Genomic DNA, 27,148 nt, shown 5'->3' with positions numbered 1-27,148 from the left:
AGCTGTAGAATCTTAATCCAGAAATCAAATCCAGATCTGATCGATTTTTTAATCCACAGTGTTGTTGGCTCTCATAAGAGGGAACAAGGGACAGAAACTGACAGGTAAATGCATGTTTTATCACACACTTGTCTATAGACCACAACATGTGGTAAAATTCAGTGCCTACAGATGTTTTCTGCCTGATCCTCAAAACAACAAAAGATTTCATATCATACAGTATTAAATCTATTCCGAGCACAGCACTGAGTAAATTCAAGTGCAGATTTTAATAATTTATCATGTACGTAGATCTAGTGTCACCGAGACATCGTCACACAACAAGCATCCAGACATTTTTAGCATAGTCAGCAAAAAAATCTTTTGACTGAAAATTTTTCCTCGGCCAAACCCGTTCCACAGCCATACCTGTCACACACCCAGTTTAACAGCCGTGTTTTCTTCTTGTAATTAGGAGCGCTTGTCCTCCTAATTTAAAAAATTTAGAAGCACCTTCTAATCAATAATAAAAAAATTCTGAACAAAAATTAGCCTTCTTAATACGAGGTGACATTTGACTCAAAGTCATTTAAAGGGGAATTCTTTTTACCTTTGTAAATGCATTTTTCTACTTTTATTAAATGTATGCAGTGTTTCTATAGGATTTATTCCAGCTGTGGTGGCAGGACTGTTTCCCATGGACCACGCCCCTCCCACCCAAGAATCACCTGCACTCAGAATTGAATTTATTTTAACTAAAAAGACAAGTAAATAGTAAATAATAAAATAAGAACAAATAAATTAATGACAATCAATAGCACAAACAAAAACAACAACAAGATACAAATGAAATTATCAGTACTTAATTTTTTTCAGTTAGGTCTAACTATAACCTATTCATCTGTAAAATAACACTGGATAGTCTTCACTGTATAATGAAAGACAGCAGCAGGTTTATTTTGGCTGCTGTCTCTTTAAGACCTCATGCATGGCTCTAATGTTACACATGGCTCTATGCTTACTTTTCTTTTTAGGAGCTCTTGTCCTCCTAATTTAATTTGTACTACAGAGGTCGCACAGAAGAACACAAAAGTGTCTTGTAGGTATAGGCTCAGAGGTGGCATGAGTGCAATTAAACTCATAGATTCATGTGGAGATTAATGTTTTAAATATAAAATTTTGAATACAGAAATATTAAGATTATTTAAATAACTGAAATTATACAGTAGCCCCTCAACTGAAACCACCAGCAGGTGGCAGCAAGTCACTGATTTGATCACTGAATCATTAATTCAATTGATTCGTTCCAATGGCTGATTCATTCAGGGATGAAGCAAGTGACTGTCTTTATGAATGGGTAATCATGAATCACTGACTCACTAGATTCGTTCAAAAACACACTTTCATTCATGAATGAAACACCGCCATGTTTGCTTTTAGAGATGAGCAGCGGCTCAGCTGTTACTTTATTTAGAACTATTTTCGTTGATGATATACAGCAAAATCATGCAGTACTTGTTTATTGATCTGTTGTATTAAATCAATATCACATTTGCAAACTCCCTTAATAATTATTAAAAGCCGTCACTCTCCTTATCGCGATCTGTGGGCGCACAGAAAATGAGAGCGTGCGAGTGAGTTCTCAAGACTTAAACGCACGTGCAAATGATACATTCCGTCGGAACCTGCGGGAATGAGTAGAATTATTATTAATAGCCGCAATCCCGCACCGAAATTCAAGTTCTGCTCTGTGTTCTCTGCGAATGATGAGAGCAGCGTTACTATGTTGTCAGTGAGAAGCTGCAGCCGTGGCGGGGATGATTTTTGATGTGCCAGCAGAACAACAACAACAACAATAAATACAGCTGCAAGCAGCGATTACCGGGGTTCAAGCATTTTAAGGCCTAATGTGGTATGCTTTTAGGGTCTAGGCCAACCTGGATGTATAGCTGACAGTGAAACACATCAAAAATGGACAATAGGCTCACACAAACATACACACACACACAAACACACATACACACAAATAGAAATAAAATAAACTATCATATTAATAATCATTAAGCTTGCTTACACACACACACACAGGCAGACATACTCATACACGGACATACATGCACACATATTTTGTTGCAGTTATAGATATTTGAAATAAATGACAGGTGACAATATTTTTTTGCAAGTCTTCTCTTTTTAAGAGTTCATATCGTCATTTTCAGGTTTCTCTGTGATCATAATATGGCAAAATTGTAAAAACTGATATATCTGTATGAACAAAATGGTAAACTTAAATTAAATGTGATTTTAAATGTTATAACAGTGATTTTATAATATCTCTATAAGAAAACCTATGAACAGTACTGTTTTAGAGTTTAATAAGCGCATTAGTGATCTTCCGCTGCCATCTAGTGGTTATAAATAGCAATTTCTCATACAACACTGTGTCTATAACCTTTATAACTATTATAGTGTTATGTTTTGCCCAATCTCTCTTAAATTTTGCATGCTTGTTTAGAATGAAATTATGCATCATTTTACACAGTTTGTGGGCTTTGTTTTAGTATTAATAGGCCTTTGGGTACACTATGTAAATAACATATTATAAAATGACTGGTTTATAGTTTTCCAAATGCAAATGTTCAACATTGTTTTGATAATTATTGACCTAGAGAGTCTAGAGAACAGTACTGCACTGATTTGGTTGATTTTGAGTTAAAAACTGAAGGCTAGTTGAAAAAGGCATGTTTTTTTTTTTTTAAATAATCTCAAATACTTAAAGAACAGTTTGATTGACAGCAGTGATCCTAGAGACAAAGTTGATCAGAATGAGAAGATTCTATAATGTCTATAGTACCATATTAAACTGTAAAATGACTGTAAAAAGCATAATTTACAATTCAGATACAAGTTTTCACGAAAACCTAAAGTTTTGTAAAATGATAAACTTTACATTTCACCCTTTAAACAATTTTTAAGAAAATGGATAAGTCAGAAGTATTAATAATATTGATTTTAACAATTATCATCAATAAATTATTATATAAATTAAATAACATGAATTAGGGGTGTGCAAAATTGGCAAAAAAATGATATCTTGATATTTTCTGGGATTTTATCGATAACGATATTTTGCTGAGTGTGTTATTGTGCTGATATCTAAAAGACTACCGTGGACAGCTGACTCCTGAATTTTTTTTATATTCTTCATATTCTGTGTGGTCAGTTCACAGCAGCAATAGAAATGAATCTTTTCCAACAAGTTTTATGGGCATTTTTACCTTTAAGCCATTTTTTCTAAAAGTGTGCATCATCTTTTGAGTCAAATTCTTGCATTTGGGTTGTTACCAAGTAAATGAAATCAGTATCAACAAAATGTATTTTATTTGCTTTGCAATGCATATGAAGAGGCATTCAGATGTATTTACACACTGTTTAATGCAGCTCGGAAGGACACAGAATGCTAAACTGCAGTTACAATTGCATAAATAATGTTTTGATATTTGAAACATAAAACGTTGAAAGCTGATGTTTGAAATTATTTAAAAAAAAAAAATGAAGATACTTTAAATGTGAAATTAAAACGGCCAATAGGTGGCAGTAAGTCAGTGTTAATAAGTGAGTCATTGCGATTGAAACGAATCATTTAAACGGTTGATTCATTCAGGAACTGAATCACCTTCATGCTGCTCAGAGACGCAAATCAGCTCTGTGGCTGTGTTTGGAATTATTTTTGTTGAAGAAATAGAGCAAAAGCGGTAAATATGGTGTCTAAAACGTAAGTCTCTTAATATTAACTTCTTGTTTATTGAACAGTTGCATAAAATCAATATCACATTTGTAATCATGCTGATTTTTGGAGGAAAAAAATGGCACTCTTCGTGTGATATTAACTATATGAAATGGTATAAAAATAGGCTATGCATTTTCTGCGCCCATATCTTAAATTATGTGATCATTCTAAATGTATTTTAATAGACTGAATCGTGCAGTGAAACTCGTTAACGGTTAACTGATTCATTCTGTGCCAGCAGGTGTCGCCTTTGGCTGAAATATAACGGTTTTCCCGGTAAAGACAGAACATGAAATGAAATCATAGCCTTTTGAAGTTTAATCGTCATATTCATCCATATCGCAATTCTGGTCTTTCCGTCTCCAAATTTAAGACCTCTTGAAATCATAATTAAGACTTTCTTGTACAATTTAAGACTTAAGGCCTTAAATTTGATACAACTAAATGTAAGACTTTTTAAGACCCCGCGGAAACCGTGGTTAAACACATCCAAAATGGAGGATAGGCTCACAGACACACAACATACACACACACACACTGACATTAAATGATTTAACTAGTATATTAATACTCTATAAGCATATTCACACACACACACACACACACACACACACACATACACAGACAAGCATGCACACACATTTTGTTGCAGAGATATATATTTGAAATAAATTATAAGTGACAATACTTATTGCAAGTCTTCTCTTTTTAAGAGTTTATGTCATTTTCATGTTTTACTGTAATCATAATCTGGCATAATTGTAAAAACTGATATGTCTCTATGAACAAAATGGTAAACTTTGACTAAATGTGATTTTGAAATTTTATAACAGTGATTTTATAATATCTAAGCATGAATCCATCAAACCTATGAACAGTACTGTTTAAGTTATTCCAGTGGTTCTCAAACCTCTCCATGAAGTACCCCTAGCACTGCACATTTTGTATGTCTCCCTATATCTGATAAACGCACTTCAGGTCTTGTAGTCTCCAGTAATGAGCTGATGAGTTGAATCAGGTGTGAAAGATTAGGGAAACATACAAAATGTGCAGGGCTGGGGTTTTTTTTTTTTTAAATAAATAAATCTCAAATATTTAAATGACCAGTTTGATTGACAGCATTGGTCCCAGAGGCAAAGTTGTTCAGAATGAGAAGATCTATCGTATGATATGAAAATATAGTGTATAAGTGAATATTTTATTGCAATTTGAGGTCATTTACTATAGAAATACTGTGTTTTAGAGGCCTTTTTCACTGTTATAGCACCACCTATGGTCCAATTTACATGAAACTTTGCATGCTTGTTAAGAGTCATCTGACACATGTTTTCAACAAGTTTAGTAAAGTGTCGAGTTTTCGTTTAGGTTTTATAGGCTTCTGGGTATATTTGGCCACAACCCTTTTTTAATGAACCCGTTACAGCTAACCAAAGGACAAAATTCAATATTTTTTTGATAATTATTGATCTAGAGAGTCCACAGATTATTACTGCAGTGGTTTGATCGAGATGGAGCATAAAACCTAGGACTAGTTCGCAAAAGTAGGTTTTTGACATAACTGAGAATATTTAATGAACGATTATTGACAACATTAGTCCCAGAGGCAAGGTTGCTGAGAATGAGGAGATCTATCAAATGATATGAAGGCCTAGTGTTTGTGTTAATATATAAACATTTTCTACAATTTGAGCTCATTTTCTATAGAAATTTTGTGGGTTTTTTTACTTCCGGCTGAGCAGTGAGAAGACGCGCTTGAAGTTAGCTCCCGAGCACTTTGTCATCTATTATACCTTTCAGGCTGCCTGAAAGGTGTTTTATTTTTCAAACTACTTATTCAACGATTGTAGCTTGGAAGGACTTATGGCTTCGGAAAGGCAACGGAAACTTAAATCGTCAGTGACCGTGACAGAGAGTCATGGCGACAAGCTACCGTCGGATCTGGAAAATCTCCGTGTTACTCTGATCTCCGAGCTAACATCTACCATCGCAGAACAGGTGAAAGCAGCCATCGACTCTGCTCTTGCCCCGGTTGTTGCGTCCTTTGAGAGTCTTAAATCAAGCACTGAATCACAAGGAAGGCACATTGACGAGCTTGATCAGCACTTGAACGATTACAGCGACCGCATTGTAGCACTGGAACAGACGGTGCTAAAGTTGATGGTGGGTTTATCCCCAATTCATTTTTATTTCACACACACACACACACACACATACATACATACATATATATATATATATATATACAGTGGGTACGGAAAGTATTCAGACCCCTTTAAATGTTTCACTCTTTGTTATATTGCAGCCATTTGCTAAAATCATTTAAGTTCTTTTTTTTTCCTCATTAATTTACACACAGCACCCCATATTGACAGAAAAACACAGAATTGTTGACATTTTTGCAGATTTATTAAAAAGAAAAACTGAAATATCACATGGTCCTAAGTATTCAGACCCTTTGCTGTGACCCTCATATATTTAACTCAGGTGCTGTCCATTTCTTCTGATCATCCTTGAGATGGTTCTACACCTTCATTTGAGTCCAGCTGTGTTTGATTATACTGATTGGACTTGATTAGGAAAGCCACACACCTGTCTATATAAGACCTTACAGCTCACAGTGCATGTCAGAGCAAATGAGAATCATGAGGTCAAAGGAACTGCCTGAAGAGCTCAGAGACAGAATTGTGGCAAGGCACAGATCTGGCCAAGGTTACAAAAAAAATGTATGCTGCACTTAAGGTTCCTAAGAGCACAGTGGCCTCCATAATCCTTAAATGGAAGACGTTTGGGACTACCACAACCCTTCCTAGAGCTGGCCGTCCGGCCAAATTGAGCTATCGGGGGAGAAGAGCCTTGGTGAGAGAGGTAAAGAAGAACCCAAAGATCACTGTGGCTGAGCTCCAGAGATGCAGTCGGGAGATGGGAGAAAGTTGTAGAAAGTCAACCATCACTGCAGCCCTCCACCAGTCGGGGCTTTATGGCAGAGTGGCCCGAAGGAAGCCTCTCCTCAGTGCAAGACACATGAAAGCCCGCATGGAGGACTCCAAGATGGTGAGAAATAAGATTCTCTGGTCTGATGAGACCAAGATAGGACTTTTTGGCCTTAATTCTAAGCGGTATGTGTGGAGAAAACCAGGCACTGCTCATCACCTGTCCAATACAGTCCCAACAGTGAAGCATGGTGGTGGCAGCATCATGCTGTGGGGGTGTTTTTCAGCTGCAGGGACAGGACGACTGGTTGCAATCGAGGGAAAGATGAATGCGGCCAAGTACAGAGATATCCTGGACGAAAACTTTCTCCAGAGTGCTCAGGACCCTAAGCACACAGCTAAAATAACGAAGGAGTGGCTTCACAACAACTCTGTGACTGTTCTTGAATGGCCCAGCCAGAGCCCTGACTTAAACCCAATTGAGCATCTCTGGAGAGACCTAAAAATGGCTGCCCACCAACGTTTACCATCCAACCTGACAGAACTGGAGAGGATCTGCAAGGAGGAATGGCAGAGGATCCCCAAATCCAGGTGTGAAAAACTTGTTGCATCTTTCCCAAAAATACTCATGGCTGTATTAGATCAAAAGGGTGCTTCTACTAAATACTGAGCAAAGGGTCTGAATACTTAGGACCATGTGATATTTCAGTTTTTCTTTTTTAATAAATCTGCAAAAATGTCAACAATTCTGTGTTTTTCTGTCAATACGGGGTGCTGTGTGTACATTAATGAGGAAAAAAAAAAACTTTTTTTTAGCAAATGATGATTTTAGCAAATGGCTGCAGTATAACAAAGAGTGAAAAATTTAAGGGGGTCTGAATACTTTCCGTACCCACTATATATATATATATATATATATATATATTTTTTTTTTTTTTCATCTGCTTGTGGCCTCCTCTCTTATATATTAACCTAACCTAATGGACAATACCAGAAGCTCAGTTAGATTCTTGAGTTGGAATGTGAAAGGACTGAATGGTCCCATTAAAAGATCCAAAGTTTTGACACATTTGAAAATACAAAAACCTGACGTTGTATTCCTCCAGGAAACTCATCTGCGTCTTAAGGATCAATGTAGGCTCCAAACTCGCTGGACATCACACATTTTTCATTCAAACTTTGATTCCAGGTCTAGAGGAGTTGCCATTTTGATTAATAAGACTGTGCACTTTTCTATTTACAATGTTATTTCTGATATGAATGGTCGATATGTAATTGTGAAAGGGAAAATTTCACAAACACCAGTAGTTTAGTAAATGTACTGTATATGCCCCAAACTTTGATAATGCTCACTTTGCTCAGGATTTGTTGTTAAAGGTCCCAGCTTTGAACACACATCTTTTGATATTTGGGGGAGATTTAAACTGTTATTGATACTGATTTGGATAAATCAAGCACCGTTATGAAAGCTCCCTCTGCCATGTCAAAGATTTTTTCTGAGTTTATGGTTCAGAATGGTTATATTGGCCCATGGAGACACTTTAATCCCACTGTCAGGAAATACTCATTCTATTGTGTGTCCATCAATCTTTCACTCGTATAGATTACTTTTTTATCAATAATTCTCTAATTCCTCAGGTTGTAAACTCTGAATATCTGCCCATTGTTATTTCAGAACATCCCCCTCTAAGTCTTGACATTCTATTATTTCCATTTCACACTTTTCGACCACCCTGGCGGTTAAATTCTTTACTTCTATCTGATTTAACATTCTGTGAATATATTTCTAATTCAATAGATGACTTTCTTCTTACTAATCAGACTGATTCAATTTCTTACTCCTTACTGTGGGAAACTTTGAAGGCCTTTTTAAGAGGACAGATAATTTCTTACTCCGTTTATGTTAATAAAGAACGGAGAAATAGGATTAAAAAGTTATCTGACAATATTCAGGCTTTAGATGACCAATACGCTCATAGACCGACTCCTGAGCTACATAAACAAAGGCTTAATTTGCAGGCAGAATTTAATCTGTTAACCACAGATGAGGCAGAGACACTTTTGTTACGCACGCATGGTAATTACTACGAGTATGGGGGTAAGGTCGGTCGCCTCCTGGCCCATCAGCTTCGCAACCGAACAGCCTCGCGATGTGTTACTCAAATTATACTCAGTCTTATAGCGCAATTTGTTTTTATTTGACCAAAGATTGAGCTCATACACATTTGTACCGAGTTTGGTGAAGATATCTCATTCCGTTCCAGAGTTATGCTTCAAGTAACATTTGGCTAACGTTAGCATAGACGCTAATTGACCTACTGTTTCGTGCAAAAAAACAAAATTTCAATAATTATTGATATTCAGTGTCCAGGGAATATTTCTGAAGTGGTTTGATTCCGATCAGGTTAAAAACCTAGGACTAGTTCGCAAAAGTAAGTCTCAGATACAATTAAAATTTTTGAAAAAAACATGCGTTTTAGAGAAAATCTGGCTCAGTGCACTTTTTTTTCGGGCTGAACCAAGGATCGCAACGATGTTAATATTTTGAGTCTACGACAAACGGTGTATGAGCTACGGCCAAAAATGTGTACAATTTTAGTTTTTTTTGCGCTAGATTGGGGCGAGGCTTTGTATCGGAGTAGCGAGCAATACTATTACGATCTGACCAAGTTTCAGCTCTCTAGTCTACGCCTTACGGTTTGGGCTGCACGATCATTTTAACCGGAGAAAAATAATAATTAAAAAAATCCTTACAATTAAAATAGGGTTTCAATGCACTACGTGCTTGAACGTAATATCTAATAATACGCTATATGTTTCTTTTCCGCACATTTTTTCCAATTTACAGAAATCCGTCGTTAATCCCTGATAACTTTTAAAATGGAGTGAACACGGAGCAGTTTTTCCGTGGGTGGACCCGGAGCAGAGTGATTACAGAACGCTCAGAGCGGAGAGAGGAATGTGCTTTCGCTCCAATCCAGGCTTTGATCACCTCCCCCTCAGCAGGCTGAATACACCTCGTCTTTCCTTAATTTAAGGCCAATTCAAGCTAAAATTAAGACATTTATTACACTATTTGAGTAATGTAAGCCTATTTACGGTCTTAAAATGATGAAAAGTGAATTTAAGACATTAAGGTCAGGCAGGAACCCTACAATTGACGGAAATCCGTCGTAGACTCCCTGCAAATAACGGAAATCCGTAGTAGCGCCGGAGAACTTTAACCCCTGCATAGTCATGAAAAGCATTAATTCATGTATTTCTTGCATAAATGCATGCATGCAGTAATGCATGTAAGCACACAGGAATGCATAAATGCATGAATGAATGAACAAAAGAACCTTTTAAACATCCGTTTAAGGATTTTTTTTTTTTTTTTTTTGCAAAGTGTACAGCACTAATTTACTGTGTTTAATTACTGCCAATCAATCATATTTCATAATAGTAAAGTAGTCAGACAACCTGCTGTTAGAGAATACTCTCTCATATGTCTGTTTTCTTTCTCTCAGTGTCTCTCCAGCCAAAGTTCCCACAGGTGTTTGTTGGAGATGACGTCACTCTGATCTGTAACCGTGAAGGAGGGAGTAAACCAACAAAATGGTTTTTTAATAAAGTAGGCCTACCACAAACACATCAGGATTATTCAATGCTTATTACTGCAGTAACACCAGAAAACAGCGGGGTGTATGAGTGTGAGCAGGGCGGAACGAGGAGTGAGCCGTTCACACTCACTGTACTGGGTATGAACACCGTCCTAAACGTTCATGATCGTCTGTTCCTCCTGCTGTTTCTCATGATCTCTCTCTCTCTCTCAGAGCTGGAGCCTTACGCTCAGCTCTCTCCATCTGCAGGAGGCGCTGTGATGACCAAAGGAGATGGAAAAAACCTGGTGCTGCAGGCAGACGATGATCTGAAGGACTGGGCTTGTTTTGTGTTGAGAGAAGTGAGCACCTTCAGTCTAGGAGTCGATGTTGATGAGAAGATGAACAGAGCTGTTATATTTGCAGAATTAAAGGAGGCAGAAAGAGCCACTTTCTGGTGCAAGAAAAAGAAAAGCGATCTTCGAAGCAATGCAGTGACGCTGAAAAAGACAGGTGACTCATTACTTCACTTCCTGTTGTATTTCAGCACCTGTGTGTACAAATTCATTATGTTCTAAACCTGGAACGACTTACTTTCTTCTGTGGAAGACAGAAAGAGATACTTTGAAGAATGTTTTGACTGTTTGTGTTCATGCAATGAAAGTCAATGGTGTTCAAAACAAGCAACCCATGAAACATTTTTCAAAATCTTACATTATCATAAGATACAATTCTGCGAAACCATTTACAAACAAGGGATTGTTTTGCTATTTGAACACAGAGTGATCGCATGTCTCTTCCGCTGAATTTGCAGTCCACTTCTCTATTAACTATGCAGGCTGCTCTTTCCAGCTTTCTGTCAGCTAGTTCCCATCAGTCTGAAACATAAGCAAGTGATATTATAGCATATTGAGCTTAAGAAAGAAAGAACTACAAAATCTCAAAGCCCTTTCATAAACAGCCATGAGACTAAATTGGAGAGCAACTGGAAACAGTAGTCTTCTGCTTCTTAGATATTTTACTGAAAAATATGCATCCTTTAAAGTGTTAAAAAAAGATCTCAACAATGTCTCAAACTGTGCTCAGATACCAAAATCTGTAAAAGTTTCGCAAAGACAAAGCTGATCATTAAAGATTGCATTAAATCACTCATTTCCTACACTCTTAAAAATAAAGGTGTTTCACGATGCCATAGAAGAACCTTTTTGTCTAAATGGTTCCATAAAGAACCTTTAACATCTGCAGAACCTTTCTGTTTCGCAAAAGGTTCTTCAGATTATAAAAAGTTAAGGAAGAGATGGTTCTTTAAAGAACCTTTGACTGAATGGTTCTTTGTGGAGTATGTTGACATTATTTAATGAACCCATTTTGCTTAAACAGGAAATAGCCTTTACTTTACGTAACAGTAAAATGAAGATTTGCTATTTGGTTGCTTGAGGGCCGTTCTCAATCTACAGAGCATTTAATTGGACACCTGCTGCAAGTGCAATGTGATGTCATCAACATTTTGGGTCTGTAGGCCTATACCTGCTAAACATTTGTCAGGTTTTACTTGCACTGGCATTAGGATGAATTCATAGCAAACAGACATTAATTAAAATCCACAAAACTCACATCTTAATTTGACTGAATATTTAAATGAAACAGTAGATGAAGGATGTGCAGTCTGACCTGTGTTTGGTCTGTTTCTCAGAGCTCATGGTGATGTTGGTTCCTCCGGCCGTTCCTGCGCTGCAGGGGGAGCCTGTGGCTCTCAGGTGTGTAGTCTGGGGTGGACCGAAGCTGGAAAAGGTTGTCTTCTATAAGGATAAATCAGAAATCCCGAGCTCATCTGAAGGCACATACACCATCACCAACGCCACACAAAGTGATAACGGGAAGTACAGCTGCCACGCCACCTACAGGTTCATCCACATCAGTGCAGAGGCTGCACAGAAGGAAGGAGATTCTGATGCTCAGGAGTTAAAAGTTATAGGTAAACAACAACAGCCAAATTACTTCACACTTTCATTAATACAGAACCACTAATACTGCATATACTAACAAAAAAAGTACCACAAAGTATTTTTTGGACATGGTACTATGGTGTTTTTTTATAATATACATGCATATATCAGTTACGTAATAACATTGAAAAAAAAAAAAAAAAAAAAATATATATATATATATATACGCACTATACACAAATATATGATAATTTATTCAAGCACTATATATGTATATACAGAGGAATAAACACAAACTTTTCATTTTAAGTTTGCAATACATACTGAAACAATATATACGTTTATATACATACACAAATATACTGATTAATAATATATTGTATAATGTGTATAGGCCTACATATATATAGCTGTACTGTAAACTAAAAATAAAAAGTTTATATTATCTATGTATTAACATAATAATATTTTACATCTTGCAGTTAAAGCAAGTCAAAATAAACAAAAAATAGCTAAAATAAAATTAAAACAACCCATCATGTCTTTCTTTTTCTTTGTTTTCACTGGCTGCATGCAAAATTATACTGCTGCACAACCAGTGTGCTCCGATTCATGAAAAATTGACTCATTATGAAACAGACAGGGGCCTAATGGTTAGAGAGTCAGACTTGTAATCCAAAGGTTGCGAGTTCGAGTCTCAGGTCTGGCAGGGATTGTAGGTGGGGGGAGTGAATGTCCAGCGCTCTCTCCACCCTCAATACCACGACTGAGGTGAGACCCTTGAGCAAGGCACCGAACCCCCAACTGCTCCCCGGGTGCCGCAGCATAAATGGCTGCCCACTGCTCCGAGTGTGTGTTCACAGTGTGTGTGTGTGTGTGTGTACTTTGGATGGGTTAAATGCAGAGCACAAATTCAGAGTATGGGTCACCATACTTGGCCGTATGTCACGTCACTTTCTCTTTCAGAATTAATGACCTACAAGCTTATCAAGTCAGAATCACTCATCATTGTGAATTGGTCTAACAAGTCAATCACTGATTCTGTCAAAAGTCAGAACGGTTACATTTATGCATGTGCGTCCACTAGTTATTTAACCCATGTTCTTAGCATTGTCAGCATGTGCCACCCATTAAGCTTCAAAACAGCCACTGAATCAACACCATTAACACTCATATTATGTGTACTTACAGATACACATTCACAAAAACATCAGATTATCATTGTGTAATAAATAGAAATATCTGAAATTCTCATTAAATTTGCATTGTGTCTAAAAATCACCCATTTACAAATGGTAAAACTACAGGCTTTCGTGATTTATTGCTTTAATCAAGGGGAGAAAAATGTTAGGGGTTAGGGGTCTCATTTACAATCCAGTATGAAACAAAGGCACTATGTAAATACCACTGTATATGAAATACTATATTCATCTGAAATCATCAGTGCACCACAGTCTTTTTTAAGTCTTTATTTCTGTTTTACAGGTGGACCTCCTGCTGCAGTGATTTCAGCGTCTACTAACAGTCTGCAGTGTTCCTGCCCTCACTGTCCTGACGACTGCACATCCTACCACTGGTATCACACACTCTTTAATGACCCATACGCACGCAAGAAACTATCTGAAAACGACCAGTCTATTACTGTAAAGGAAAAAGGACAGTACCGCTGCCGGAGGGAGTGTGGGAAAGGTTTCTCCCGTTTCAGCAACGTCTACAGCTACGAAGGTACTAATACACAAACATACATGCGCTTTAGACTTTCGTTTTATTAATATTTTGTTTTGTTTTTTTTTCATTTAAGTTAAGGTTTTTGTTACTTTATCATATTTATCCGTTATTTCTAAATGTGAAAGTCTAGTCAAAAATAAGAAATTTCAAATATTTTGGCACATATTTGAAACAAAATAAGTTCTAGTTTTATTTCAAGTAACAAAAAAAGTTATGGTTTTAATTTGAATTTAACAGCAGTAACCCTGCCATAAACACAATTTTTGTTTGTTCTTGCAAGATGAGGGATGAGTGTTAGACTATTTTCTGTGGTAATCAACAGCAGAAACGATTCTCGAAGTGTCTGTGACACCCAAGAGTTTCACGCCAAAACACAAGCATGCAAAGCTTTATGGTCTCTTTTATTTTCCGTGCATATTCATGTAGAGTGTAGCAAAGTAGAAATGCACTAATCACTTTCAATTCTCACTTGACGATTGTGCAAGCACACTACTTCTCATTTTTATTTTTAGAAGGAATTTTCATCCTCTCTCTTTCTCTCAGCACAATCAGATCCTGCAAACGTGATGCCAATCCTGGTGGCGGTGATTCTGATCGTTCTCGGGTTGTTGATCGTCTTGCTGATCGTCTTGCTGGTCGTGCTGAAACGCAGACGTGGAGGAAGCAACATCAAGGAGACCAAACGGGATGAAGACAAGACGACAGGTGGAGACTATGAGCAAATCCAACTCAAGGACAAGGATCAGGCAGTTTACCACACCCTGGGCGAGAGCACGAGCAAGGACAAGGCCGAGGGGGGTTACGAACCACAAAAGAGGCAGGAGGAGGGGATGTACCACACAGTAGGACCTGGAGAGGGTCAGAGTGACGGTGAAGGTGGGTACGAGGCTCTTAAGAGCGTCAAAGCCAAGGTGTATCAGACACTGAGTTCAGACGACTCAAAAAAGCCAGCAGGAGAAGCAGAGGGAGGGTATGAGCAGCTTCCTCAGAAAGGCAAAGATTACGAGGCCGTGACAGTGGAGGAAAATTCATATGAAGAAGTGAAGAAACAGACGGGCAAAGAGAAAGAATGAAGGAATCTGGGAAAGACTAAGCACCACAATAGTCAAATGGCTGTTTAGTCATTGAAGGCAATGCAGTCTTTCTAAAAACCTTGCAAAAAGGTAAAACAGTTTAATGCAGGTTATTGTATTAAATGTAATGTATTACAGGAACACTTGGAACTCCATTAAAAAAAAGAAAAATCATTTGCACACACACATATCTTTATATACATATTTAAAGATAAATACACACACATACATACATATATATATATTCAGAGTAGGGCTGCACGATATATTGCATGCGATAGTCATGCGCATCTAGTCAGTAAAGCCGGTTACGTGATTAGCGCTAAATCTCCATCACCTGTTTTCAAATGGAGCGGCATTTAATACACAGAGATTTTGTAAAGATGACAATTAATTAAATCATAAAAAAATTAAAATGAAAATAAATCCTTTTAAAACAAACTCCCTTTCCAGGAAAGTCTCTTCACTTGGTAGCCATATTTGCAACGCCTCCGGGCAGCTCGTACAAGACCCATCTTAATGAATGGGCGAATCCTGAAATCTCAAAAACTGCTTGTTGAACTCACAATTAATTTACATATGTCAAATCAGCAACAAAAATCTCAAATTAATTGCCCCATGAATGTTGTTTCTTATGCTAAATACCGTTTAAAAAGCTTATTTTTCAGGCTAGACCAGCCAATGTGCATATGGAGTCATAACGTGCTTAAGATTGCGCATGTGCCTTGGCTGGTCTAGGAGTAAATAAAACACTTACTAAAAAAGATGAAATATTTGTATTTACCTGCATGCCATGTGATTATTAATCAACATCAAAGAAACCGTGAACATGCAAATGTAATACTTAATTATTGAAATATTTATTTTAAAATCTCAAGGTTTCTTAAAGCAAATATATTTGATGAATAAGGTTTAGATGACAAAAAGTTTTGGAATGCCTGCAACTAAGAAATAATGTGAATATTTGCAATTTAATATAGTTAATAATACATGGTTAAAAAAACCTACAGAGTATAATAATTCAAATAAAAATGAATGTGTTCATCAGTAGTTGATGCAATATTGAAACCCTTCTTAAACCTAAAATGATTTTTGTAAATACACTGGTCAAATTCTTTCACCACCTGACTAATGATGACTGATCTTTGTGTGAATGTCCACAAATCCGGACTATATATACAGGCGCATCTCAATAAGTTAGAATGTTGTGGAAAAGTTCATTTATTTCAGTAATTCAACTCAAATTGTGAAACTCGTGTATTAAATAATTTCAATGCACACAGACTGAAGTAGTTTAAGTCTTTGGTTCTTTTAATTGTGATGATTTTGGCTCACATTTAACAAAAACCCACCAATTCACTATCTCGACAAATTAGAATATGGTGACATGCCAATCAGCTAATCAACTCAAAACACCTGCAAAGGTTTCCTGAGCCTTCAAAATGGTCTCTCAGTTTGGTTCATTAGGCTACACAATCATGGGGAAGACTGCTGATCTGACAGTTGTCCAGAAGACAATCATAGACACCCTTCACAAGGAGGGAAAGCCACAAACATTCATTGCCAAAGAAGCTGGCTGTTCACAGAGTGCTGTATCCAAGCATGTTAACAGAAAGTTGAGTGGAAGGAAAAAGTGTGGAAGAAAAAGATGCACAACTAACTGAGAGAACCGCAGCCTTATGAGGATTGTCAAGCAAAATCGATTCAAGAATTTGGGTGAACTTCACAAGGAATGGACTGAGGCTGGGGTCAAGGCATCAAGAGCCACCACACACAGACGTGTCAAGGAATTTGGCTACAGTTGTCGTATTCCTCTTGTTAAGCCACACCTGAACCACAGACAACGTCAGAGGCGTCTTACCTGGGCTAAGGAGAAGAAGAACTGGACTGCTGCCCAGTGGTCCAAAGTCCTCTTTTCAGATGAGAGCAAGTTTTGTATTTCATTTGGAAACCAAGGTCCTAGAGTCTGGAGGAAGGGTGGAGAAGCTCATAGCCCAAGTTGCTTGAAGTCCAGTGTTAAGTTTCCACAGTCTGTGATGATTTGGGGTGCAATGTCATCTGCTGGTGTTGGTCCATTGTGTTTTTTGAAAACCAAAGTCACTGCACCCGTTTACCAAGAAATTCTGGAGCACTTCATGCTTCCTTCTGCTGACCAGCTTTTTGAAGATGCTGGTTTCATTTTCCAGCAGGATTTGGCACCTGCCCACACTGCCATAAGCACCAAAAGTTGGTTAAATGACCATGGTGTTGGTGTGCTTGACTGGCCAGCAAACTCACCAGACCTGAACCCCATAGAGAATCTATGGGGTATTGTCAAAAGGAAAATGAGAAACAAGAGACCAAAAAATGCGGATGAGCTGAAGGCCACTGTCAAAGAAACCTGGGCTTCCATACCACCTCAGCTGATCACCTCCATGCCATGCCGAATTGAGGCAGTAATTAAAGCAAAAGGAGACCCTACCAAAGTATTGAGTACATATACAGTAAATGAACATACTTTCCAGAAGGCCAACAATTCACTAAAAATGTTTTTTTTTTAATTGGTCTTATGAAGTATTCTAATTTGTTGAGATGCACCTGTACATATATAATAGGTAGGATATTTTAGAAGGGAAAATTTAAAAGATGAAAAAGAGAAATTAAGGAGAATCAATGAATTATGAATAATTTATTGCTATTGTGTGAATAATATGTAATCCATAAAAAGTAACTGTAGTCTGATTACGAGTATTTTCAAATGTAACTTACTCTAATTACAAGTACTTAATTTTTGGAATCTGATTATGTAATCCAGATTACATGTAATCAGTTACTACCCAGCTCTGTATATCAGTGTTAATTTCGTTGACGAATAATTTTCGTCATAATTGTCGTCAACGACATTTTTTCACCAGCAACAAGGAGACGATGACGAAAGAAATCTATTTTTGAATGACAAAAACTATGACGAAAATCTATTGACATATACATCAACGAATAAAAACTAGACGAAAATGTTAGGGAGGGACGATTCGGGAAGAGATTAGTAGTTAGGAGGTTAGATGCATATATGAACCGGCGGCGGCAGGACATAACATACACTTGCTGCACTTCTCATAAAACGTTCAAAAATGTCAATATGTGGGAGTAAGAGAAGAGCAGACATATGGATAAATCTGAGGAGGCAAAAGAGAACTCGATTCGGTCCGGTTTTCTAAGCGCAGACACTGAAGCATACTTGGGTAAAGTTGGTTTTATATTCGCACATTCACAACATTCACACATTTCCGCATTCAATAACTTTCTAATTATATGTGCAATAAAGTTTTTTTTTTGCAAATTCTAATCAGCGACATCATTGTCAACCTACTACATTTTTTTCACAATAGATCAAAATGGGCAAGTATTGTTTTAATGGCATACTTACTTGCGAATGTCCGCTGAATGTCCAATGTAGTGTGGTTAACAAAGTAATTGAATGCAGAAGCACGAATGTGCCAATATAAAACCACTTTACCCAAGTCTGAAGCATACACTCACAGAAAGCGCGTCGCATGAACAGAGAATTACATATAAAATGATGTCGAATTGTCCGTTTTGACGAGCACTCACATAAACACAGTCAATTACGTCTTAAGTGGACGTAAACAGTAGGAAGAACGTGTATCAATACATTGCATCCATTGCAGCTGTGCATTCGGTTTTAAAAGGATAGTAGTCTAATTAAGTTGCTATTGTCTGTGGCTTTGATGTTAATCAAGCAACAAAAGAAAAACAGAAAATCACTTGAATGAAAAACTTTAGTAGCCCTAAAGATTAATCTAAATTTATTTATAGAAATAAATATGTCTGCTTGAAAGAATGAATAATATGGTAAACAAGTTGCTGTAAAGAATGCATAATTATCCTATGTATCAATTGGTATTTCATTAAAAATAAGATGTTCTTGTTCTTTATGAGAAGTGGTTTTATTTAATTCTAACATAAAGGCATGTCGTGTGTCACCGCAGTTACATCGGTGTCTATCATGGTAAAACCTTAATATCAAACTTTTAGAATGAGTTTGGAAATTTTAGAGAAATGCTTAATAAATGCACTGTAACTAAACCCATTAGATTTTAGCCGACTAAATTTACTGTAGATTTAGTCGACTAAAATGTTATGATAAAATGTTATGACTAAAACTAAAAACAATTCAAATGACTAAAATATGACTAAAACTAAATGGTATTTTAGTCAAAAGACTATGACTAAAACTAAAATCAAAATTTGCTGTCAAAATTAACACTGCTGTATATATTTATAAACGCGTGTGTGTATAAACATTCTTCTGATGAACACAAACGAAGATTTTTAGAAAAATAATCAATCTCTGTGAGTCCATAAGAGCAACGTTACCTCTAACGCCTCAAAAACCACACAAAGCGAAGAAGACTGCAATCCACATGACTCCGGTTGATGAATCAAAGTCTTTTGAAACAAAACGACAGGTGTGTGTAAAAAAATACTGATATTTCAAACGTTCAAAAAATGTTTAACCTATAAACAAAGATTATATTGAAAATGTTCTTTTCTATAAAGCTTCCTTCCAACCGTCACCCGCGGGTTCATGAACTCACCACGTGATGTAAGCGAGTAATGAAACTCCCGCGAGAATTGCCGCGAAAGCACAGAAGACCGTCATTTCTCGCGCGAGTTGTTTTGTTTGTGATGTAATTAATATACATTTTAAACGGCATAAATGATGATACATTTATTTTCGGGTAGAGTATTCATTTAATATTACGATAATATTCTCAAATAATACATTTGACAAAATAACTCTACTGGTGAAAAAACAGACTAACACACTTCAACTTTAAAGTGATTCAAATAAATAAATATAATAATCTCATAATATAAAAGCATATAAGCACATAAGCATATAAATATACAGTTTACACACACACACACAAAAAAAATTGTAAACAAGATTACAGATACCACGCACAGATTCACACATTCAGACACATTTGTGAGAATTCAGATAGCCTACATAATTATGTATATAACAGGACAAAGAAGACAAAAATTAAAAAAAAAAAAAAAAAATTAAAGTTTTGCACAATAACACAAGGATTTAGGCCTAAAGCACAGAGATTCCAAGGCATCACATTTAAATAAGCATCAAACACAGAATTGCACAAAATCAGTTATTGGGAATATCTGAGAATTTATAGTTATACAGATTATGCTATCTATTAAAGATAAGTAATGATATTACTCAGCAAGTATCACTCTCATCCAACTGTAAATGCAATTTGCACTGTAGTCTGTTTGCACTATTTCAATGTTTCATCATGTTTATCTTCAGACTTTAATTTTACTTCATGCACATTGTTGTTTTGTAGGTTGTTTTTAGGTTGGTTAGATGGTTTTACTAGGTTGGTTATTAGGTTGTAAATATTTTAAGAATTTCATGCATTTTCAGCTTGTTTAATTGTGGATGTGCATCAAATAGAGCACAGCTGTATAACTGAACGCAATATGCAATATTAAATTTTTACTGCAAGGCAACTGTAGTTCAGTCTTTCTTCACTAAAGGGCAAATTTGGTTACTCGTTATCAAAGCCAGTCCTGCCGAGGTTCACCACAAGAGGTCACTGCAGGATTTATTTGGTTTTCAGAGTTACACACAGTGGTTTGTCATTTTAGTTGTTGTATACTTTTTATTCCTGTTTCTCATAAAATCCTTGTGTGTCAAATAAAATTTTATATAAACGAAGCCTTGATCTCTTCCTTGGTTCTGACAAAAATTCACTGCTAGATAAATATGGTTAAATATTGATGGCCCACTTTGGCCAAGTGTGCTAGATGAAGTGGGCCACCCTGAACCTTCATTAATTCTACTCACATTTATTAAATACATTGACATTCACTGATTTTTTTAATTGACATTTTAGAAAACAAATGAAAATGCAGTCAGGAAATTCAAGTCTAGAAAGCAAACAGCAGAAGAAACGGTCACAATTAAAGTTCATTTAGAGAAAACAAAGTTTTACAATATTACATTTTAAATATCTCTTTCATTAATTGTGTTGATAGCCTGTCTGTTGTTGCTTGTGTTATAGTCACATTGTTGTAGATCAGTTTTGAATTTTACGCATTAATTGAGGAAACTAATTTTACTTATATCCTAGGCTATATGTTTTTGCTAAATATGTTGTTTAATTATGTTTGTCTGATAATGTGCTAATAAACATTAAAAAAAAAAAACATAAATAAATAAATACATGTTTTCACAATTTCTAATTAAAATACAGGATCGTTTTTTGATGCATTATGGATGGCCCTTTACCTGAAAAGACATTTGTCTGGAGTGCATGAAGTAAAAAAAGGTAGTAAAGAAAAAGAAAAAGAAAGGCATCTGGTATATAAATGACAAGTTTAACAAAAAGTGGCCCACTTTACATGAATTCACCCTAAAAACAAAGAAGTTGAAGCATATTGGAATAGAAGTTGTTTTTGCTGATTTTTTAAAAATGAAAAAAAAAAAATGCCATATTTGCCAGAGGAACAAAAAGGATGTTCCTGTTTTGTTTTTTCCCCCTTAATAGTTACTTGGAATTATAGGCTCATTGACAGTCTGATTATAGAGGTTAGATTACAGTTCAAACCACGGGAAGTTTGTCCCACTTCTGGGCAAAAAAAAAAAAAAAACGGGACTCAGATTGCTTTTTTTTTTTTTTGGAGAACGACGATAGAGGACAGATCCTGCAGGTAAATCTTTTGTAAACTAGCGAGATATATTAATATTTCTTGGATTTAACACATTTGGGGACAAACTGTTTTTCACTGGACGCTTTCTTTAACTTAAGTGCGACAGATTGGATTCGTCTCGTGATTGATTAGGCCGACTCATAATAAAGGTATGAAAGTTGTCCTGTTTTGATTTTGCATGTTTTCATTTGTACTCCTGACACAAATGACTATATAACTGTTGAAGCATCAAACGGAGACCAGTATGAAGCTATACCCGACTTTTCAAAAGATGTCTTGTCTACAAACATTTGTGGAAAGTCTATAGTGAAAGTGAAAGTATTTTGTCAAACGCGTAATAATTCAGACATTTTAAAATGTGACTTGTCTAAAATGTCAATGCAGTTATATCAAGAAAAGATCAGACCAAAGACGGAGACAACATAATGTCAAAAAGAAAGGAAAACCTATGAAAGGTATTCTTAATAACTTAATAAAAACCCTTTGCGCATGCTTTCTGTCCATCAGACGGTCATATTTCTCTTTCTGACGGACAGCACGGTTCAGATCGGCTGATGGACATGAGGTCTCTGTTGATACTGTCAGGTAAAAACACTCACTGTCTGCGTAAAAAGTCACATGTTTAATGTCACTAATTTACAGCATTTGATTACTGGCCTAGACGTAGTGTAGAATTATACTCTTTAGAACCATAAATCTATGTTTATATGGTTAAAATGGGGAAGAATCCCCAGTTTTTCACGGTGCCTTTTGTGTCCCAATGAAATAATCTAACAGAATTAATATAACAACAAATAAATTTGTGATTTAAAAACATAACAATAATATGTAGTCTTTTATCAATATTACATCAAATTAAAGTCAGTTAAAAATTATTTTAAATAGCATTTATGCTGATAAGGGTAAGGTGTTTGGCCTGTCCCTCGCTATGATTGTTCTTTTTCAGCAGGACTTTTAATTCCCAAATTGATGGTTAAATTATACAAAATCACATTTGCATATTGTTCTAAATACAATCTCATTGTTAAGCAATGTTTTGCCATAAGTATAAATTTTTTCTTATAAAATATAAATCATTTTATTGGTGTCCCCTGATTTCATGTCAGCCCTGTTACCCTCATTAAAATAAAACCCTTGTAAAATACTGTACAATCAAGTGACGTCACTTCTAGAAGGATACATCATTTCTCAACCAGGATTCCGACACTGAAAACACAAGCATGTTTCTCTCACTCCTCTATAATGTTCTATTTTTGATAATTTATGAGGCTTGACTGAGCGAGGGGAGGGAGGGCATCATCCAATGTCAATACTGTTACCGTTTTTAAAATGTAAATTTAAACAATTACTTATTACATTTAATATAATCAATATCTGCATGCATCTAATTACAATACCATTAAAACATAAGATTTTAGAACATTAGAACATTAGAAAAATTGTCTGTTTGCTATTGTCCTCCCACATTATCGACACTATTTTCCTGTTTAACATTGTAAAGTTGCTTTGACAATCTGCATTGTGTAAAGTGCTAAATAAATAAAGGTGACTTGATTGACTAATACAACTATGGCAAGTTTACAACTATGCAATTTAAAATGGTAAAACTTTACAGTATTATGTAAACAAATATGTGCAGTGAAGCACACGTGTGTCCTGTCATCCCTGTTACTCTGGTCAAACCTGTTGCTGTCATTAATTTCCTAAAAATTGTAAAAAAAAAAAATAAATAAATAAATAAATAAATAAAATAAAATAAAAAGATATTTGATACAACCGTATCAAAAAAAAAAAAAAAAAAGTTGAGCCAACTTTAAGGCAACCAGCTTCAGCAGATTTTTGAGTTTGCTCAACTTATTTTTGTGGGAGATTCTCACATTTTTGTTGTATAAACTTAAATAAAACCACAAGTTGAGAAAACTCAAAAATCTGCTGAAGCTGGTTGCCTTAAAATTTTAAGTTGGCTCAACTTTTTTCTTTTCTTTTTTTACAGTGAACTTTCCAGGTTTTTCTATTGTAACTTTAACTATATTTAATTTTAGACAAAGCCCTTTTTGTATATCTCTTGTAAAAAAAAAAAAAAAATTCTTAATTGACATGTGATCAAAATTTAAAACAAAAATCCAAAATGTGAAACAATCACAGTGAAAATAGTCACTTAAATGTTGCGTATATATGTGAAAACTGTCACATAGTTGTTCTAATTAAACTATAGTATATAGTAACGCTTGTGTTTGTAACAGGGTTGAAAAAATAGTCATAAAATAATAAATGGCATAGCCTGAGATGACACAATACAATTATTACTCTTATTTCATGGATATATAAAAATATTGATTAAACTTTTTTTTTTTTTCAAATGGAAAAGGTACCGATTTCGTGGAATGACCTTTAAAGCCCATCACTGACGTGGTGTGTCTGTCTCATTCCAATAAATCTGCATCATATGAGAAACTTTGTAATGTGCCAAGGAGCTTGGAACAAACTGACCATTTTTTGTCTCTGCATGAATTAAAGCTGTAGAATCTTAATCCAGAAATCAAATCCAGATCTGATCGATTTTTTAATCCACAGTGTTGTTGGCTCTCATAAGAGGGAACAAGGGACAGAAACTGACAGGTAAATGCATGTTTTATCACACACTTGTCTATAGACCACAACATGTGGTAAAATTCAGTGCCTACAGATGTTTTCTGCCTGATCCTCAAAACAATAAAAGATTTCATATCATACAGTATTAAATCTATTCCGAGCACAGCACTGAGTAAATTCAAGTGCAGATTTTAATAATTTATAATGTGTGTAGATCTAGTGTCACCGAGACATCGTCACACAACAAGCATCCAGATGTTTCTAGCATAGTCATGAAAAGCATTAATTTATGTAATTATTTATTTAATGCATGCATAAAAGCATGCATGCAGTAATGCATGTAAGCACACAGGAATGCATAAATGTATGCATGAATGAATGAACAAATTAACCTTTTAAACATCCGTTCCAGGAAGTAAACTTTCTTTTTATTTTATTTATTATAATTTTTATTTATTTTTTGCAAAGTGTGCAGCACTAAATCACTGTGTCTAATTACTGTCAATCAATCATATTTCATAATAGTAAAGTAGTCAGACAACCTGCTGTTAGAGAATACTCTCTCATATGTCTGTTTTCTTTCTCTCAGTGTCTCTCCAGCCAAAGTTCCCACAGGTGTTTGTTGGAGATGACGTCACTCTGATCTGTAACCGTGAAGGAGGGAGTAAACCAACAAAATGTTTTTTTAACAAAGAAACACAAACACATCAGGATTATTTAATGCTTCTTACCACAGTAACACCAGAAAACAGCGGGGTGTATGAGTGTGAGCAGGGCGGAACGAGGAGTGAGCCGTTCACACTCACTGTACTGGGTATGAACACCGTCCTAAACGTTCATGATCGTCTGTTCCTCCTGCTGTTTCTCATGATCTCTCTCTCTCTCTCAGAGCTGGAGCCTTACGCTCAGCTCTCTCCATCTGCAGGAGGCGCTGTGATGACCAAAGGAGATGGAAAAAACCTGGTGCTGCAGGCGGACGATGATCTGAAGGACTGGGCTTGTTTTGTGTTGAGAGAAGTGAGCACCTTCAGTCTAGGAGTCGATGTTGATGAGAAGATGAACAGAGCTGTTATATTTGCAGAATTAAAGGAGGCAGAAAGAGCCACTTTCTGGTGCAAGAAAAAGAAAAGAGATCTTCGAAGCAATGCAGTGACGCTGAAAAAGACAGGTGACTCATTACCTGTCTTCCTTCTGTACGTCAGATCACCTGTGTGTAGTTAAAGGAATTGTTCACACAAAAATAAAGATTTTTGTAGTTTTAAACCTGTAAGAAACACAAAAGAAGGTATATTGAAAAATATCTTGACTGGTTTTGTTTGTGCAGTGTGTCAAAACAATGCAGTGGGATCCAAAAAAACACTGGAGCCCACTGACTTTCATTGAAAAATTAAAAAAACAGATATCTAAACTTACAAATGGCCACAATCAAATTAATCCAAATTTAAAAAATGTTTAATATGAAACTAAAACATTATTTGAATCATACGATACCCTTTTTTTTAAATAATAAATAAACATAGTAACACCATGATTTGCTACTTGGTTGCATTTGGCTTTAAGAGGTGGGATGTTTTTATTCTAGAGCGTTTGATTGGACAAAAATGTGGATACGCCTGTGAGTGCAACATGATGTCATCATTATTTTGGTCTGTAGAAAAAAGTGTCCATTTAAAAATACTTTAAATCTGTTAAAAGTTTAGATGAAGGTTTCTTTCAGCAGCGTGTGCAGTCTGACCTGTGTTTGGTCTGTTTCTCAGAGCTCATGGTGATGTTGGTTCCTCCGGCCGTTCCTGTGCTGCAGGGGGAGCCTGTGGCTCTCAGGTGTGTAGTCTGGGGTGGACCGAAGCTGGAAAAGGCCATCTTCTATAAGGATAAATCAGAAATCACGAGCTCACCTGAAGGCACATACACCATCACCAACGCCACACAAAGTGATAACGGGAAGTACAGCTGCCACGCCACCTACAGGTTCATCCACATCAGTGCAGAGGCTGCACAGAAGGAAGGAGATTCTGATGCTCAGGAGTTAAAAGTTATAGGTAAACAGAACCAACCACTAATGCTGCATGTATTAACAAAAAATGATCAAATAGTATTTTCTGGCCATGGTACCATGGTGTTCTTTAACATACGTAAGAATGTCATGCAGTACAATGTGTAACAATAAATTAATCATGAATAATACTAATAATATTTTATATTTGAAGTAAATTAAAGTAAGTAAACTAAAATAAAATGTCAAAAGCAACCCATTACATCTTTCTCTTTTAACGTTTGCTGCACACAAAAACAAGTATACTGCACGACCATCTTAAGAGTCAGTTCTTTTAATGAATCAGTCAAAATCAATGCAAGTTATTTGTTTTAATTGGTCTAATTAATTATTCACTGAATCGGTCAAAACGGTTGTGTTTATGCATTTGGTAGATGCTGGTCTAATCAGGATGTGCTTCCACTAGTTATTTAACCCATGATCTTATCAACATCAGCACCATGTGCCATCAGTTGAGCTTCAAAAACAGCCACTGAATGAACAACATTAACACTCATATTACTTGTACTTACAGACACACATTCACAAAAACATTGACTGTAATTTTGTAACAAATACAAACATTTGAAATTCTGATTAAATTTACATTGTGCCGAAAAATAGCCCATGGTCAAACCACAGGCTTTCTTGTAATGTTTTGTTTACTGCATAATTTGGACAGTTACAATCCAGTTGGAAACTCTGGTACTATATGAATACTATATTCATCTGAAATCATCACTGCAACACAGTATGGTT

General features: G+C 36.0%; 1 pseudogene; it reads left to right on the top strand.

The window, feature by feature from the left end:
• The window catches only part of LOC131532821 (uncharacterized), a 42,971-nt pseudogene that overhangs the window by 7,049 nt on the left and 8,774 nt on the right, over window positions 1–27,148 (top strand).

The sequence above is a fragment of the Onychostoma macrolepis genome, chromosome 24, assembly GCF_012432095.1.
Source record: "Onychostoma macrolepis isolate SWU-2019 chromosome 24, ASM1243209v1, whole genome shotgun sequence".
NCBI lineage: Eukaryota > Metazoa > Chordata > Actinopteri > Cypriniformes > Cyprinidae > Onychostoma > Onychostoma macrolepis.
The sequence above is the reverse complement of the archived record's forward strand: the minus strand, read 5'-3'. Positions and strand labels throughout refer to the sequence as shown.